Genomic DNA, 14,938 nt, shown 5'->3' with positions numbered 1-14,938 from the left:
TTTCTGGCAGTATTTTAGATTTCGCAGCTTAAGTATTGGTCAGATGGCTTTCGCTGGCGTGGTGTCGACTGCTAATTCCTGATAACGGCTAGTCTTACTACACGCCAACAACAGCAGTCTCAACGGCGATAGGCGGCGCTTCTTAGCAAATTAAGAGGCAAAATAAACAAGAACAGACAAGGATTATAGCGGGAAAAAAGCGGAGAGAACGCGGGGGGGGGGGGGGGGCAGTTGTGAGCGTCGGTAAAAGTTGACTAATTTTCGTTGTTTACGACGCCACAGCCGCAGTAGCTGGCGCTCAACGTCTATTCTAGTAGGAAAGTAGTTAGACGTAGCGGAAGAATGCGCCATCTGCGTAGATGAATATGCCTCCTTTCCACATGAGCCTGTCGGGATCAAAGCCTATCTTAATTAGGGAACCTATGCGAGTAGGTTCGTGTCTTTATGGCTCCAAATCCTATAAAAAAAAAAAAAAACTGATCAACGCTTGCAGACACCTGCAAACAGAGTCAAACTTCGATCGTAGAGGTCTCGAAAGAGCAAAAAGTCGAAAGTTCATGGTTTCCCGTTTTGTACCATACTAAACACGAGTAGGAAATTGTCACGTAGATGCACTTTGTCTTACTCTGGCAGAGGCAAGTCACCTAAAGTTATACCTAACAGCCTAAGTAGTAGCAGATATCAAATATGAAAACATAATATGGAAAAAAGATATCTTTAAATTCAGCTGGCATGTTTTTGACATTTGACAGATTTCATTAAACAGTCAACTTTGATACGACTGAGAAGCCTTTATTCGATCGTTAACTGCGACGAGGTATCAAACCGAAGTGCAATCGCACGCTATATGGCCATGCAATCAGCTGTTGTACACGCCGTGTGTACAAACGTGTTAAGTACCATAGATATGCTTTCCGGAGTGACCTGTTTGAGGATGCGTGAAATCTTTCACATCCACGTCTATATGTGATCATCATATACGTGTGCTATAGTGCTAGCCGTCAGTGGTAAGTAGACAGTATCGAGACAACTAACTAACTGATGAATAGGCACATTGCGTTGCCTTTGAACGCTAGCGAGCAGTCCACGTAGACTGTAATGGCTTTTCGAATCTGCACTTGATACGTTTTCTTGGTACGCTCCCATCGGGTCGTATTTTCAAGAAAATGAAAACCTAAACCACATGAGAGAAAAACCGGGACCCCGCGCGTATATAACCGTTATTTGCCATATCTTGACGTCGTTTCATGTTGTTTGTATAGTAATCTATCTAGTTTGAGATGCAGACGAAACAGTAGACTATACATGAAGCCATGTGAAATCATTAGGAGACGACATCTTTTCACAACGAACTAATAAATGCCTATCTGCTACGGGAAATTCACTAAATTCGCTGCGGTTTATAACTATTTTCGCTATGGATAGTCATACATTGCTAGGCTTTGACATGTTAGAAGATCATATAATACATATGTCTATAACAAGGTTAAGATGTTACCCCAATAGGAAAATACAAAAGCAGTACAAAAAAATATATACGGAAAAAAAAATTAATGAAAATAGAATAATACATTTCGTTAACATTCGTGGTCGCCTTCGGGTATCTTTCTGGATACCTCCAATGTCTTCCATCGCCTATTGTTTCAATGTTAAGGTGGTAACCTTGTGACCGTTACGTTTAAAACGAGGCCCTTAGATCAATTTTATTTTTATAAATCGAAAATTGAACAATATTTTAATACACCAATTATCTATTTACTAAGGGCAAAACAGCAACGTGAATTAATGGAAAAGAATCTAGCTGATGCAAATTTGTTGATTCTTAAATTAGAACTTTAATGTTCTAAAACCAAACGCACTATAGCTAGCTGTCACCACCCTTCTATTTGAATAACGTGAAACATAAATACAAGTGTATGTTTAAAGCTTTCCCGTAAAGCGTCATATCTCAATTCTCAGATTAATTATATATAAGTTTGTGTAATCAGCTTGGCGTGAAGTTCCAAATTATTCCCTGAAGAATACGAGTTCCCTCCTCGAACCTGAAGTAGCTCTGTACAATGCATATCTGTGCGTGCGCGCCTATATAAGTGCACGGTAAATTAGCTAATTTTCGCAAGTTGCTGCACCGCTGGTTAGCCTCTGTCCGTATGTTGATATGGACGACAGACTCATCGTTTGTCCGTGCATGGCTCACAAACCCTTTTCATTGCCTGACTCTGCAGAGTTTTAGACCGAAACCATCGTAGGCCAGTCCACGTTACTCTTGAGCATGGTGCTACGAGCTCTCGTGATCTTGATCATTTTCGCTCTCTCTCTCTCTCTCTCTCTCTCTCTCTCTCTATATATATATATATATATATATATATATATAAGATTTATTAACACTCTTAGCCTCGCTATATGTTATTTATTTGCTGTCAACAGTGGCTGTTCGCTGGTTCTATTCCACTGCAGCGCATCAGGGTAGATGCGAGACGGTTCTTGTTTTAATTATCATATTATACACAGTTACGTCTCGTTGATCGGCCGTTACTGCTGTGGGATTTACAATGCATGGCCACCCGCACAGATACAGTCATCCAGGACACAATTTACGAAATCCCGCTTACTTGTCAGCACTTCTTCTATTGCGTCCTGTCTGCTTGCACGCTTTTAAAAAAAAATTATTTTACAGCCGCCATTGCACTCCATAGATGTTAAAAGCTTGAGCTGAACAAGACCGAGTCCGCAGATTTGCTACTTGCCCCATTCATGGGCGCGAGCATGCCCCTAAGTGCGCTACCATTTTTGCGTCGTGCGTTGTTGGTGATGTCCCCCCCCTCCCGCTGCTACTGTTTTTTGCCCCTTTTTCAAGGTCACTTTCAGCACCGATTTAGGCCAGCGCGTAGTGTTTTCATCTTTCTGCTGCATTTATATCAACAACCACCACTGCCACTGCTCTCGATCCCAACAACCGGACTACCAGGCCATAGGATCTGCTATCGCGTTCTGTTTTACCCTTGTTTAACCCGTTCTGCTTCTCTTTCGAGTTCGGCTTTTTCCTCTATATCACTCTCGCTTCAAAATACTTCGCGCATAACGAAAAAAGAGGGAACTGGGCACATATTCACGCTAAAAATATTATGGTTGAAAAGTTTTCGAGTTATTTGCGTCCACACTGGACGTACTACCCACACGACGCACCGCCACGATCTTCGTCGCCTTTGACTTCTGCCCCTGTACATGCCTTCAGGAGGTACCTCTGTTGCCACTGCTACTGCTCTGAACATGGAAGCAAGCGGTGGTGAGGTGAAGCACGCAAGAGAAGCCAACGGAAAAGCCCCCGCAGGAAAGACCAGGGGCACCGGTACCTCTGTGGTCAACGTAATTACTACAGAAGACCGTCGTTAGAAAGGTTTAGACCGACCGCGACGAAAGCGAGAAGCGCTGGCCTTGTACCGGGTCTGGGCCACTGTCATAGTTCGGTTATTTGCAGAATGTTGTACAGATTTTTTTCGAAAAGCGGGCCGAGCTAAACGTAGCAACAGAACCAACGGCAACAGCAAGCCAACCCATCGAACTGGAAGTGGGTGAAACGGTGCATACGGGTTAGAAGAGAAGAAGTTGCGCTAAGAGTTCGATTAGTTTCGTTCCTTTTTCATTGTCTTGCAAAAGGGGGTTTCGTTCTTCGTCACTTAACCGTCCGATAACGTCGGCTAGCCTAATTCGCTGGAAATGTAGTCACTAAAAGGAGGCCAAGAACATGAGAGAGTAGGAACAGTGTAGTGCCCACTCAGGCGGCCCCAAATATAGTTGTCTATAAGCTTAATTTATTAACTGGAGCCACATATATATTATAAAACAGAAAGGGGTCTATAGTTTTATTATTAAATCGTGTCCTCCAGGATAAAACGATTGAAACTAAACTTAAGTAGAATTTATTAGGCGCGTACGTAGATTAATTGAGCAGCAATAAAATAAGAAGCATACTTACTTAATTCGTCGTTATATATATGAATTTTGTACAGAAATGCTTAACGCTCTAAATTGTCTTGCCTACGAGAAAATAGCTTTGCTACTTATGAACGATACGGCTAGCAGAATGTCCACTACGACTCACTTAATCATTTTATTCACTTTGTAATCTATCCTTAATTGGGCTATTGTTTACTCAGATTTTTTCCAAGATTGGACGAACGATGATAGAGTTGTTAGCTTTGCATCTAGACAAAAGGGAATCTCTTAAAAAAAAAACGTTTAGCAGCCGCGCTGCTCGATGGTGACCTACGTGTGTGTAACCCAGTGCGTAAGAACTTGTTTTTATTTCTGCTCTTCTCAATTGTCTTGACACAATAGTCTAGCTATAATTATAATGACAGATGATTATTATAACCTCATTAGGAAAAGCACACAGCGCTTGCTATTGCTCTATTTTAACTCGCATTTTTTTTTTTAGAGGGCTTACAGTTCCTGTATAACACTGACGGCGCTCAAGCACCATGGAAGGGAATTGAAGCATGACTTGAATTTAGATTGCTCTCAGGACGCTATTTGAATATGCGCACCGTATCTGTATTTTATTTAGATGTTTTTAGTAGAAAAAAGAAAAAGAAAGGAAATGTGTTATTTCTTACTTGATTGTGGTGTTGAAAGGTTCGATCGATTTATCAGGCTAAGTAGTTGCTCGTTTTTTTATGGAGAAGGTGGTGTTCATAGATTGAAAGCAAATAATATTAAAACCTTATCGTTAATGATAAGTACTATAAGTAACGTAATCACAAACGAAGGGATCGTGTCATACACAGGGGTTATTGTGGTACCTGAAACAGACGAAGCGTGTGCCTTGTCTGTAAAGGTGGGACCTGGTAAATTTTACCAATCTATATCTATCTGCTTGTGATACCTACACTATGCTTTGTGGTTTATCTTACATTTTAACATTATTCTCATAGCATGGTTACAGATTTCTTTGTCTAACGGCATGTGCGCAGTATACTGTAATTTCCCATGTCTTCTATTCGGCACAGGTTTCCCTAATTAGTACATTAAAAATAGCTCAAAGTAGCCGCTCAGCTTTAAATCAACGAGCTCGGAAGCTGAATAAAAAAAAGTTCTCGGAAATATATTGTTTGTTGTTAGGTGGTAGCCACTCGTCAACGGCTAATCTTGACAGCGTTGGCAACGAAGAGTTCTTGTAGTGGCATCATAGAAACTAATCAATGGGTAAACAGGACAGAGACATCGACGATATTGCCAATGTTCCTCTATAAAAATTCAGTAATGCATGAAGAATGAACATAATACTACGATAAAGTCGCACCGTGATCGAGTTACGAGCTTGGTCCCAGGGTTCAGCCTGACGTCTCCCAGGGGGAAAGTCCACTGCATAGTCGGTCAAGAACTTGCCTCAAACCTGCCAAAACACAGCTACTGCTCATTTCAACTCATCGAAAAAAAAGCCGCTGGCCCTACGATGGTTCACTTTCGTTCATTCCACCGCTGGTCTTGACTAGTTTTTCCAGGCATCGATCTGAACATCTTGGCCGCTATTTAACCCGTAGCAGCTGTAGGACGAATGTTGATTCATGAAAGGCGCCGATGACCGATACAGGCCGGGGAGACAAATTGACGTTCGTAGAAGATGAACCGCGTTATTTATATTACCGCCAGCGCTAGTTCCAATGTCTCCCTGTTCCGCTCTTATGGCTGCAGCAGTATCTCAGATATAGACGATATCTTGTGGAAACCAAATGCGATGAGGGAGTGAACAGTGAAGTAATGGCTGGAAGTGGCCGTAACAGCTTCAACTGTTTTTTGTTAGTAGATAAATAGATCGAAAAAACTCACTCCAGTTGGAGCAAGAATAGAAGATAAAATTTGCCAATTGAGCTTGAATGTGGGTAACGTATTTTTAATTTGGCGATTTCTTAGACCACGACCGGTAAAAGGTTCCGAGGAAGTTGAATACGTTTTATGTGCAATTAGTTTATGCACAGCTCGTCCCGGTAAAGTCAGCATGTCAAGCATAATGGCTTTTACTTTAAACAAAAAAAAACCACGAAGATGGAAAGTACTCATGTAAGCCATGTGCTCACAAGCTCATCCGCAGCTCCTAGCCATTTTGATGTCAGAGTGAAGTTTTTTCTAATTTGATTTTGTCATAATTTCTATACAGTGTCCGTTCACCGTGCAGAAGACTGCTTCATCAGCTTTACGTAGAATTCAAGTCACCGTCCATTCTGCTATTTAGATTGAAGCTCCTTGTTGAGCCAATGGGTGTGTACATAAATAATCTACTAGTTAGTAGCATATCTATGGATCCTGTAAATATCTATGTTATTTGCCATCAGTGCCTCCATTAAAGCAGCTCGTTATATCATTCTTCAGTAACGATATCTCCCTTGAGGCTAAGGAGCAAGGTAAGTATGCCACGCAGAACATTGTTGTACTGGGATAGGTTTGATTGAAGGCAATATAAAAAGCAAATAGGATATCAGCTGCCCCAATCAGACTGGTTAGCTGCTAACTTGATTCAATATACCATGACATAATTTGTGTGAAATAATTTATTATTAATAATGCATATTACGCATGGAGTAGTGGCCTTTTTTGGTTATTCCCGATTACGCAATAGGTTAAAAGTAATGGGGGTTGAATCTCAACGTATTATAGACTGTAGGTTTGTATATATATATATATAAGCCTACAGTCTATAATATATATATATATATATATATATATTTATTCCTTTAATTCTTCTTTGGACCTTCGAAATGAAGAGTTAGGCCTTATTGTCTACGTGCTTGGCGTACTTATAAGTGAGCACTTTAGGAGCACGTGGCCGAACCGTGCTACACTTATCCAGGCCATTTTACTAATTCTACCTGATTTATGCGGGCATCTTACTGCCTCGAACATATAATAGTAAGTTCAGTAGGCACTATAATGGGTTTTTTATTTTCAGAAGAGAAAAGGGCGACCGCACCTTTAAGTCAAGTATCGCATCTGCAATGTTCTATCTCCGCCGCTCGCTTCGTTTTCAGTAGAAGCCCTGTCAAAAAAAAGATTCACTCGAGGAGTTCCAGCTTTATACGCAGAGTACGTAACAGTTGTTTGACGCGATCGTTGCGCACCATCCGACTACTCGATCAAAATACATGTACCCGTATTCGCATTAAGTATAGACGTGGTGCAATACAAGATAACTAAAGGCTTTTTGAGCTATCCAGAAGACTGACATCATTTCGTTAATCTTAATCAAAGCGCGTCCATATTGAAAAAATAGGCGTCGCTAGTTTCGCTAGTGCCCATTACCGTGGTAGCTATGCCATCGTCACTAAGTTTCCACACCTCTGATGTAAACAACAAGGGCTCGTTGTTTTATCTGCAAGTCCCGTTAAGTGTTTTTTGTTTGTAACTTGTGTTTGATCGAACCTACAAGAATACAGGGCACGATAATGTACAGGACCAAAATGGATAACCGCATATGATAAAGCTTTGTAGGCGTTTTATTAATGTACATTTTAAATGTAAGCATATTTATCGTAGCTATAAGCCGTTATTCTCTCGGCGTTCAGTGTCGCTGAAAAGGTCGTACCTGTTGTTGTTGTTGTTGTTGTTGTCATGTAGAAAAGTTTCGATTTTACTCCGTATACGGAAGATGTAACTTATAACTATTACATCATTCGTGTTACCTCGATACGAATTTTTCATTCAATGAAGCAATTTTCAAGCTATTACATGAACTACTAAACTGAATTCTGGCACCACATCATCTAGCATCACACAAGTTGAGTACATACAGAGGAGGACACGCGCGATTTTTGCACGTCTTGACCCTTGTTGCTTGCTGCAAAGACCTTATCTGTGAAACTAAAAAAGCCTGATTGAAGACCCGCCATACGGTACACTTAACGTAGAAGTTCCCGCCATACTTCAATAATAACGTGTCTGCCTACGGACTTTAGATACACATATCAGAGGTTATGTCGGATAGCTGAAACAGGCAGCATGTTTGTCATTTTAGGTAATAGCCACTGTTTGTCGTGATCGATATTGCCCTCTAACAGGGGTTCCGAACAGCTTTATGTATGTATGTAGTAGAATTCGCATAGAATTCAGCTACAATTTTTAGCTGATTTAAAATAAAAATTATTACCAAATGCTTACTGACGTTGGGAATCGTTCAATCCAAAGCGATTAGATGGCAGCCTCGTTCGATGGTACAATATGACATATATTAAATCAATTTATAGCTCTATTGCCCTGCAGTGCCATCGCCTTTGACGGCGTTTTACTCAAAAAGAATCTGCACTTTTGGGCTTCAGCAGAAGCTTCAAAAAAATCTGACCGGCCGCGAATGCAAAGCGTGTCGCCAATTCCGTCTGTATGCTGTGTTGGTTTGCTTAGCTTGGTACTTCCGCGTTGTCGTTAACGGCCAACAACCGGGATTAATACACATAGTATGTTCTTTTCCTATGATTGTTTCGGAATAGTTAACCCCTCATATTAGTGGGGCTGCTACAGACAAGTAGCTACAACGATGAACTACTTCTATTCACGCTCATACAGATCCAAACGAGGCCACTAACTGGACGGCCTTTGTACAACGCAGTGGTTGTGTATAATCGATGCGGGCACGGTGATTTCCAATTGAGTCTAGGCTTATACTAACTAAGTTGGATCTGAATATGAAAGCCGTGGACTGCCTCAGGCTCTCCGTAGCTTGCAAGGCGGGTGTGCCTTATGCATGTACGAAGAGCCTGAGGATTCACTTGCAGATGCCCCAGCGGATTAATTCCACTTGGTGTGCCTCCCGAGGCTCGAACTCGGAATCGGCGAACAGTTAAGCTGTCACTATTGGTCGTCTCCATTTTACGGATTGGGTTTTTTTCGAAATTTTTGTATGCTAGATAGTTTACAAGAAAAGTTCAAACTTATAATAATACACCATTTATAATAGTACAGACAGAGAGGCTGACGAAGTGACTTGTGTCGCTGTTATTGACGGTTAATGAATTGTATGTAACAATGACGTTGTTTACTTATAAGGTCGATAAAAACGCAATATGCCCACTTTGAATGCGCCTAATTTGTCTAGCACTAACGGGATTGTTTTTATGAGTATTATTTAAAAACTGTTCGTTTTCAAAAGGTGATCAATTAAGAGAAATAGTGCAAAAAAATTTTAGAGAATGAGTAAATATAGGTCGACGAATTATTTCGAAGCATATCAGCATAACAGTCTCATTTATCATGTTATGATATAGAAAATCTGAATTCTCCAGTGATAGTATTGAATTATATGAGTGAACAACACCTAAAAGGTAGAAAAAAAATCTGGTTTCGTCCTTTATACAGTTACTAGATGCCACAGATGAATCATTATAGACCATAGCTATAACAGTCATAAATACTAGATTTTCTCTTTCTTCTGAAAAAAAAACTAGAACTTGTTTTACCTTCAGGCTAATCTATTCTTTTCCTACCGTTCCATAGAATATTCAAGTCAAGGTATATTTTCAGAGTGCATCATTTTTTATACAGAAGGCTTTGCGAGAGTCGCCTTAAACCCTAGTAAATACGAACATTCATGTATTCATTTATAAAAGGAACAGCAGTCCTGTATATTTCTTATCCATCCACATTGTAAAACCCTCCCCTCCATATTTCTTTTATTGTATTTAAAATGCGATGCAGAGCTATCTTTACCAATAGAATCTGTATCGGTTGGAATATCTTTACGTTATTACCTACTATTTAGAGTGTAGACCAAACAATAGGCTTTCTTCTTGTTATTCGATTCGTATGTTTCTCTTCTAGTCGATACTCACTCTAACTGAAAGATATGAACGAGAATGAAAAGTTTGATAGTTGAGAATCTATTTTACAATACACCATATAGGCAATAATTTTGTACCAAACTATAAATGACATTAGGATAAATTTAATTTGCCAAATTTGGGCTGGGTTCAACTCTGTGGCCTGCTGAGAAATGTCCGCAACACTGTCTGGGGTTGTCGCCTGTGTGTCCGGCCAACCGAACTTACTGTCGATCCTAAGAAGAAAAATAGACTGATCTTCTTCTAGTAATAATTGACAAGACTACTTTAAGGAGCGATTCAACTACTCCTCACAGCTACGCGGTATAACAGTGTTTCAAGCGGTTGGGCAAAATCTATAATATTTCATACACAAGCGAAAATGTGTTCTGGTCCTTTCTGCCACTGTTTATCGTTATGGTCAGGCTATATTTCTTTTCCTTTTTTTATTTCTTCTGCTAGAACCCTGACACTCTCTATGACATAGACGCCTTGAACTGTAGTACTCTCTTCGAGCATGAGTAGCGAATCGGTGAAGCGTCGCATTATCTCACTGTAGCTATATAGCTAGTTAACTACTAATTGGTTTTAAAATGAAGTAGCTGAAACATAGCACGAAATAGATTTGCCATCCAGGTCAACAATTTGTAGCAGGCTATCTGTTGTGCTTTACATAAACGTAGCCGCTTGCGATGCTCTAGAGAATGTCATCTCAATAAGTTGGTGAAGTCGGTCAGCCAATAAAAGTTCAAGCCGAAAGAAAAGGTTCCACAGATTTCATCAACAACGACCTCAGGAACAGGGCGTTCACCGTTTTTTAGCGTCTCATTTCAGAAAAGTGAGATTTTGTAATAGCCGTAGAAGAAATGCTCGGAGCTTTGCTCTTTCCGTCGCTGCTTCCGCTACGTTATCTGGTTTCTACTGTTTTTTTTTCCTATTCCTTTTCATGCTTTTTTAGAGAAGATGTTTCGTTGCTGACTCCAAATGGCCCGGGCACACCACCACCCTCAAGTCTTTCCGCGATCTTCACCTCCGTTACTTTGAACCCCCTGAAAACTATCCCCAATATCCCACGCACATACCTCGATTTTCCGAACCACTCTCACGTTTTTCATATGCTCCGCGTCCGTTCTCGGCCCTCACCTTTCTCGATCTCCCCTTTTCCCGTATCTTTGTCTCGCCACTTTCCACCTTTTTCAGGCATCTTTTTTTCTTGCCCCGACACTTTTTTTTTCGATTGAAAAATTGAGATCTACACCCAATTTAGACGTCTCGTCTTCCAGTTGGTTAAGAATATGAAAAATAGCAACTTCAACTCGTCGACGTGGCCAAAAAAAAACTATACGCGCGGCTAAGACGTGTTAGTGTTACAGAAAAGCAGCAAACGCTTTAAGCTGACGCTGGGACGCAAGCAAAGCAACGAACAACCTGGGGCAACAAAGGTATGAAGTAGGGCTGGGATAATATGGGTTAAGCAATGGAAGGTACGTGGCGAAGAAACTCCGCAGGACTGTGCTGAGTTGCGTGCTGATTAGCTCACGATGTTGTTCTCTTCGTTCTAGAAAAACCTCAAAAACAGCGCGAACGCAAAGCATGGCTAAAAGTGACGGTCATGGCGAAGGCGACGCTACGATATGGGGATTTGAATTCTCTTATTTTTGCTGCTGCTACTGCTGTACAGCTATGGCTGGCGGTGACGATACCTAAAGTGGACCCCTTGAATAGATGTGCTTCCTATAATTTCTTGACAAGCAAAACGAAACGCAAAAAGCAGTTATCGATCGGACGAGGCGTATCTTGACGAACTGCCGTAAGCCAGTTCGTCGAGATACGCAATACCATGCCAATACGACCACTATGTACGTGAGCTGAAGCACGTTAGGAAACCAAGGACATTCAAATCTAGCACATGTTTATAATAGGCAAAAACAGGATCAAAACGTGACTATAACTTAATATAATAAGTGACATCATTCGTGAAGCTATATATATATAGAGAGAGAGAGAGGGAGAGAGAGAGAGAGAGAGGGGGAGAGAGAGAGAGATCATTAAAATTGGCTACTCCTTATCGGGGAAATATTAAACCCGAGAAAATGCAAATATTTGATATTTATTCAGGTAAGCAGTGCAAGTGCTGTTGCATTTTCTGCTCAAAATTCTATATTTATATTAAAAAAATAAATTTTATTGCTGAGTAGGACCGGTTATAGATTCAAGTTGAGTCAGTTGGTCCTGTTGCCACGCAGTCCTTGCTGATATAACCGGAGGCTTTCAGACTCTTCACGTAGTGCGGTGCCTCCTTTACAACAGTGTATTTTGGGATCCCATTTTAGGATCTCATCCTAAAAGACTTCTATTCGAACTTAATTGTCAGTATCAGACCGGCCTTGACATCAGTTTCTCTACATTTTTTTTTTACAATCAATATGCGGCTTCGTTAAGTATGGCCAATTGGTCACAATACTTCACCCAGAGTCATGAACATTATTTTAAGAAACTGCGTTGATTTGATAATAGACATTCATCCGGTGAGCAGATGCCTCATAGGCCTCATTTTGCTACGTTATTTGCTCGTATCATTTCCCAAACTGATTTGTACCATTTACAGATTAGCACCTCGATTGGGTTACGTAAGAAATGGAAGATCGATACCACAGAAGCGTATCCTTACAGCTAAAATAGATTTTACTTTTATGTCAGTTTCTGACTGCAACGTCCCAGCAGAATTGAGATATCACCCAACACGTTAATATGAAGAGAAACGAGTGTCCGATGTTCCTTCACTTATGGGACATCCCCAGACGAGCCAGCCGCTGTTTTATCACTATCAGCAGCATTTTATTAAAGTATCACTAAATGGCTGAAACAAAAACCAAAGGATCGCTAATAGCCAGACATAAAAGTCAAACGGGAAACCAGCGCAATTGTCCAGCAAAGAAACTACGCTACCGGCAAAGTCTAGTCGAGATGAGATAACGCAGCGAAAATGGCTTTCAATGGTGGCGCCAATGATGCAAAACGACTGGCTACTAATAGGCTAAACAGCCCGACCGAGCGGACGACTAACGTTGTAAATTTAACTAAAATACACAAACTAAAAGGAGACACAGAAAGGAAGAAGAACAGCAGACACGTCGCCCCACAGTACGACCACGAGTTCCTAAATCGACATTAAATATTACGTCAACAACAACAACGGCAACAGTTCATCGTCCTGTTATAACTGTCAACGCAAAAAGGACAAAAATATGTGTATTATACAATCTTAGATGCAGTTCGCGCGATATTGACATCATTCGTCCAGGATCCTGCTAAGTCTAATCTCAATGATTATTTATCGTTTACACCAAAAGAAGAAAATTCATTATCATCATCAGGTGTACAAAACCCCATCTTTAATAAACTTTGAAATTATTGTAAGCACTTCTGGAAAATATGCACATACTCAATGCAGGAGGAGCAGATCGCTCCGAATCGCCAGAAATACACGCCAGCGTCAACCTGTCTCCCCGGGGCAGACCTGTTTCCACAAGCCTAAACATGTTGTTGATTATTTAAAAGGAGGAAAGGAAAAACACAAACGTTTAGACGTAAAGCAAACAAATGGGCAAGGAAAATACAAATATTGCTCATACCCATTAGCTAAACTGCTGGGGTATTTATAGTGAGATCTGGACGGAGAAACGGAGGATTGCCGTTAGAAAAATTTTAACGGCTTTTTTTTTATGATCATATTTATCATATATACATATGCAATGTACTTTAAAAATTACGTTTACGTAAAAAAGTGTTGACAGATAATAAAAAAGCTGATTTTCACTAAGTGCTAGAGCCTCTCTGCTGACTAAATTGTTTGCGAAAGCAAAAGGACATTCTTCAAGCTCAGTTTATACACCTGGCGATTATTGCGCCCTAGACGCAATCATCGTTGATGAAGACGCCTACGAAAACTACCTCATCATGCACGCCATCCCCTTCGTTGTCCGCTGCAAATGCTAGGACGATCTTCAACCGACCTAGCCTTCTTGCTTGCGTACTTTTTTTTCAATGTACCATACAACAACTGCATTCCTCCCGCCGATTGGTGACAATGTCTAGTCTCTAGCAGGGATGTCGGTTTGTTTGTCTTTCCTTCTGCCTTGCCATCTGTGTAATTCCAGAAATTGAATTTCACTATCGCAGCTGGACGGCGATGGCGCAAAGGACGCAATAGACGGCTGGGCCTTTGCTAGCACCACTGCTGCTAGCAATGCTTGGAATTCTTTCGGCTGAATAAGTCGAGCGAAGAACTGGCCAACCAGCGCAGGCTAGCAGCTTCGTGGCGAGTGGGTCGTTCCACTTGGGCTAGAAGTTGGCAAACAAAACAGAATGATACCGTCCTCCGATGCTATCTGGGAGCTGGCGTTGCGTTGACGTCGTTGCAAGCCTCTGTTGCTACTGCCGCTCCTGCTGCGGCTGGGCTTAGTGCGCAGTCTTGTTAGATTGCGCGCTACAGGAAGAGAGCACGCCCGTGAACGGTCTAGCCCAGACAAATCCAGCTGGAGCAGCATAGCAGGGTAAGGTAAATCTGTGAGCTTGAGTGACAGAAAACCCTAGCTAGCCGGTACACAAATGTGGTGTAGGCATATCTGGGCGTATTGCGAAAGGCCGGTTAGTTGAATAAAGGGAAAAAGATATAGGCGAACTGATCGTCATTCTGTGAGAGATCGGAAGGGTTAGGGAAAAATGGATGAAGACATGTGTCCCTTCGCCGAACGGAAGATGAAATCCAGGTCCGGCCTTCCCACCTTCCATCTTCCCTCCTAAACATACTAAGGAGAAGGTGGACTAGGAGCGTCGCCGCTAACGCTCCTGCCCAAGTTAGTTGTCGGCGGGCGCAAGCGGCTCTTCTGCTGCCTCTACTCCGGGCCTCAAGTTGACTAATTGAACTCGAGTATGATAGATAAATAAAACCGATAGAGTGCCGAGTGCTTCACTGCTATTACTGAAGGTAAACCAATGTTGATAAACATTTATTAGAAAAAAAGAAAATAATAATTATTACATCATGGGCCATTATTATAATACGTTGAGGGTTCTGTTGAGCTTAGTAACTAGTTATCTGTCTTTTACATCGTATGTATTTCCCAATCAGC

This window comes from Varroa jacobsoni, unplaced genomic scaffold, assembly GCF_002532875.2.
Source record: "Varroa jacobsoni isolate VJ856 unplaced genomic scaffold, vjacob_1.0 contig02915, whole genome shotgun sequence".
NCBI classification, from domain to species: Eukaryota; Metazoa; Arthropoda; class Arachnida; order Mesostigmata; family Varroidae; genus Varroa; species Varroa jacobsoni.
This window is presented reverse-complemented; position numbering follows the sequence as displayed.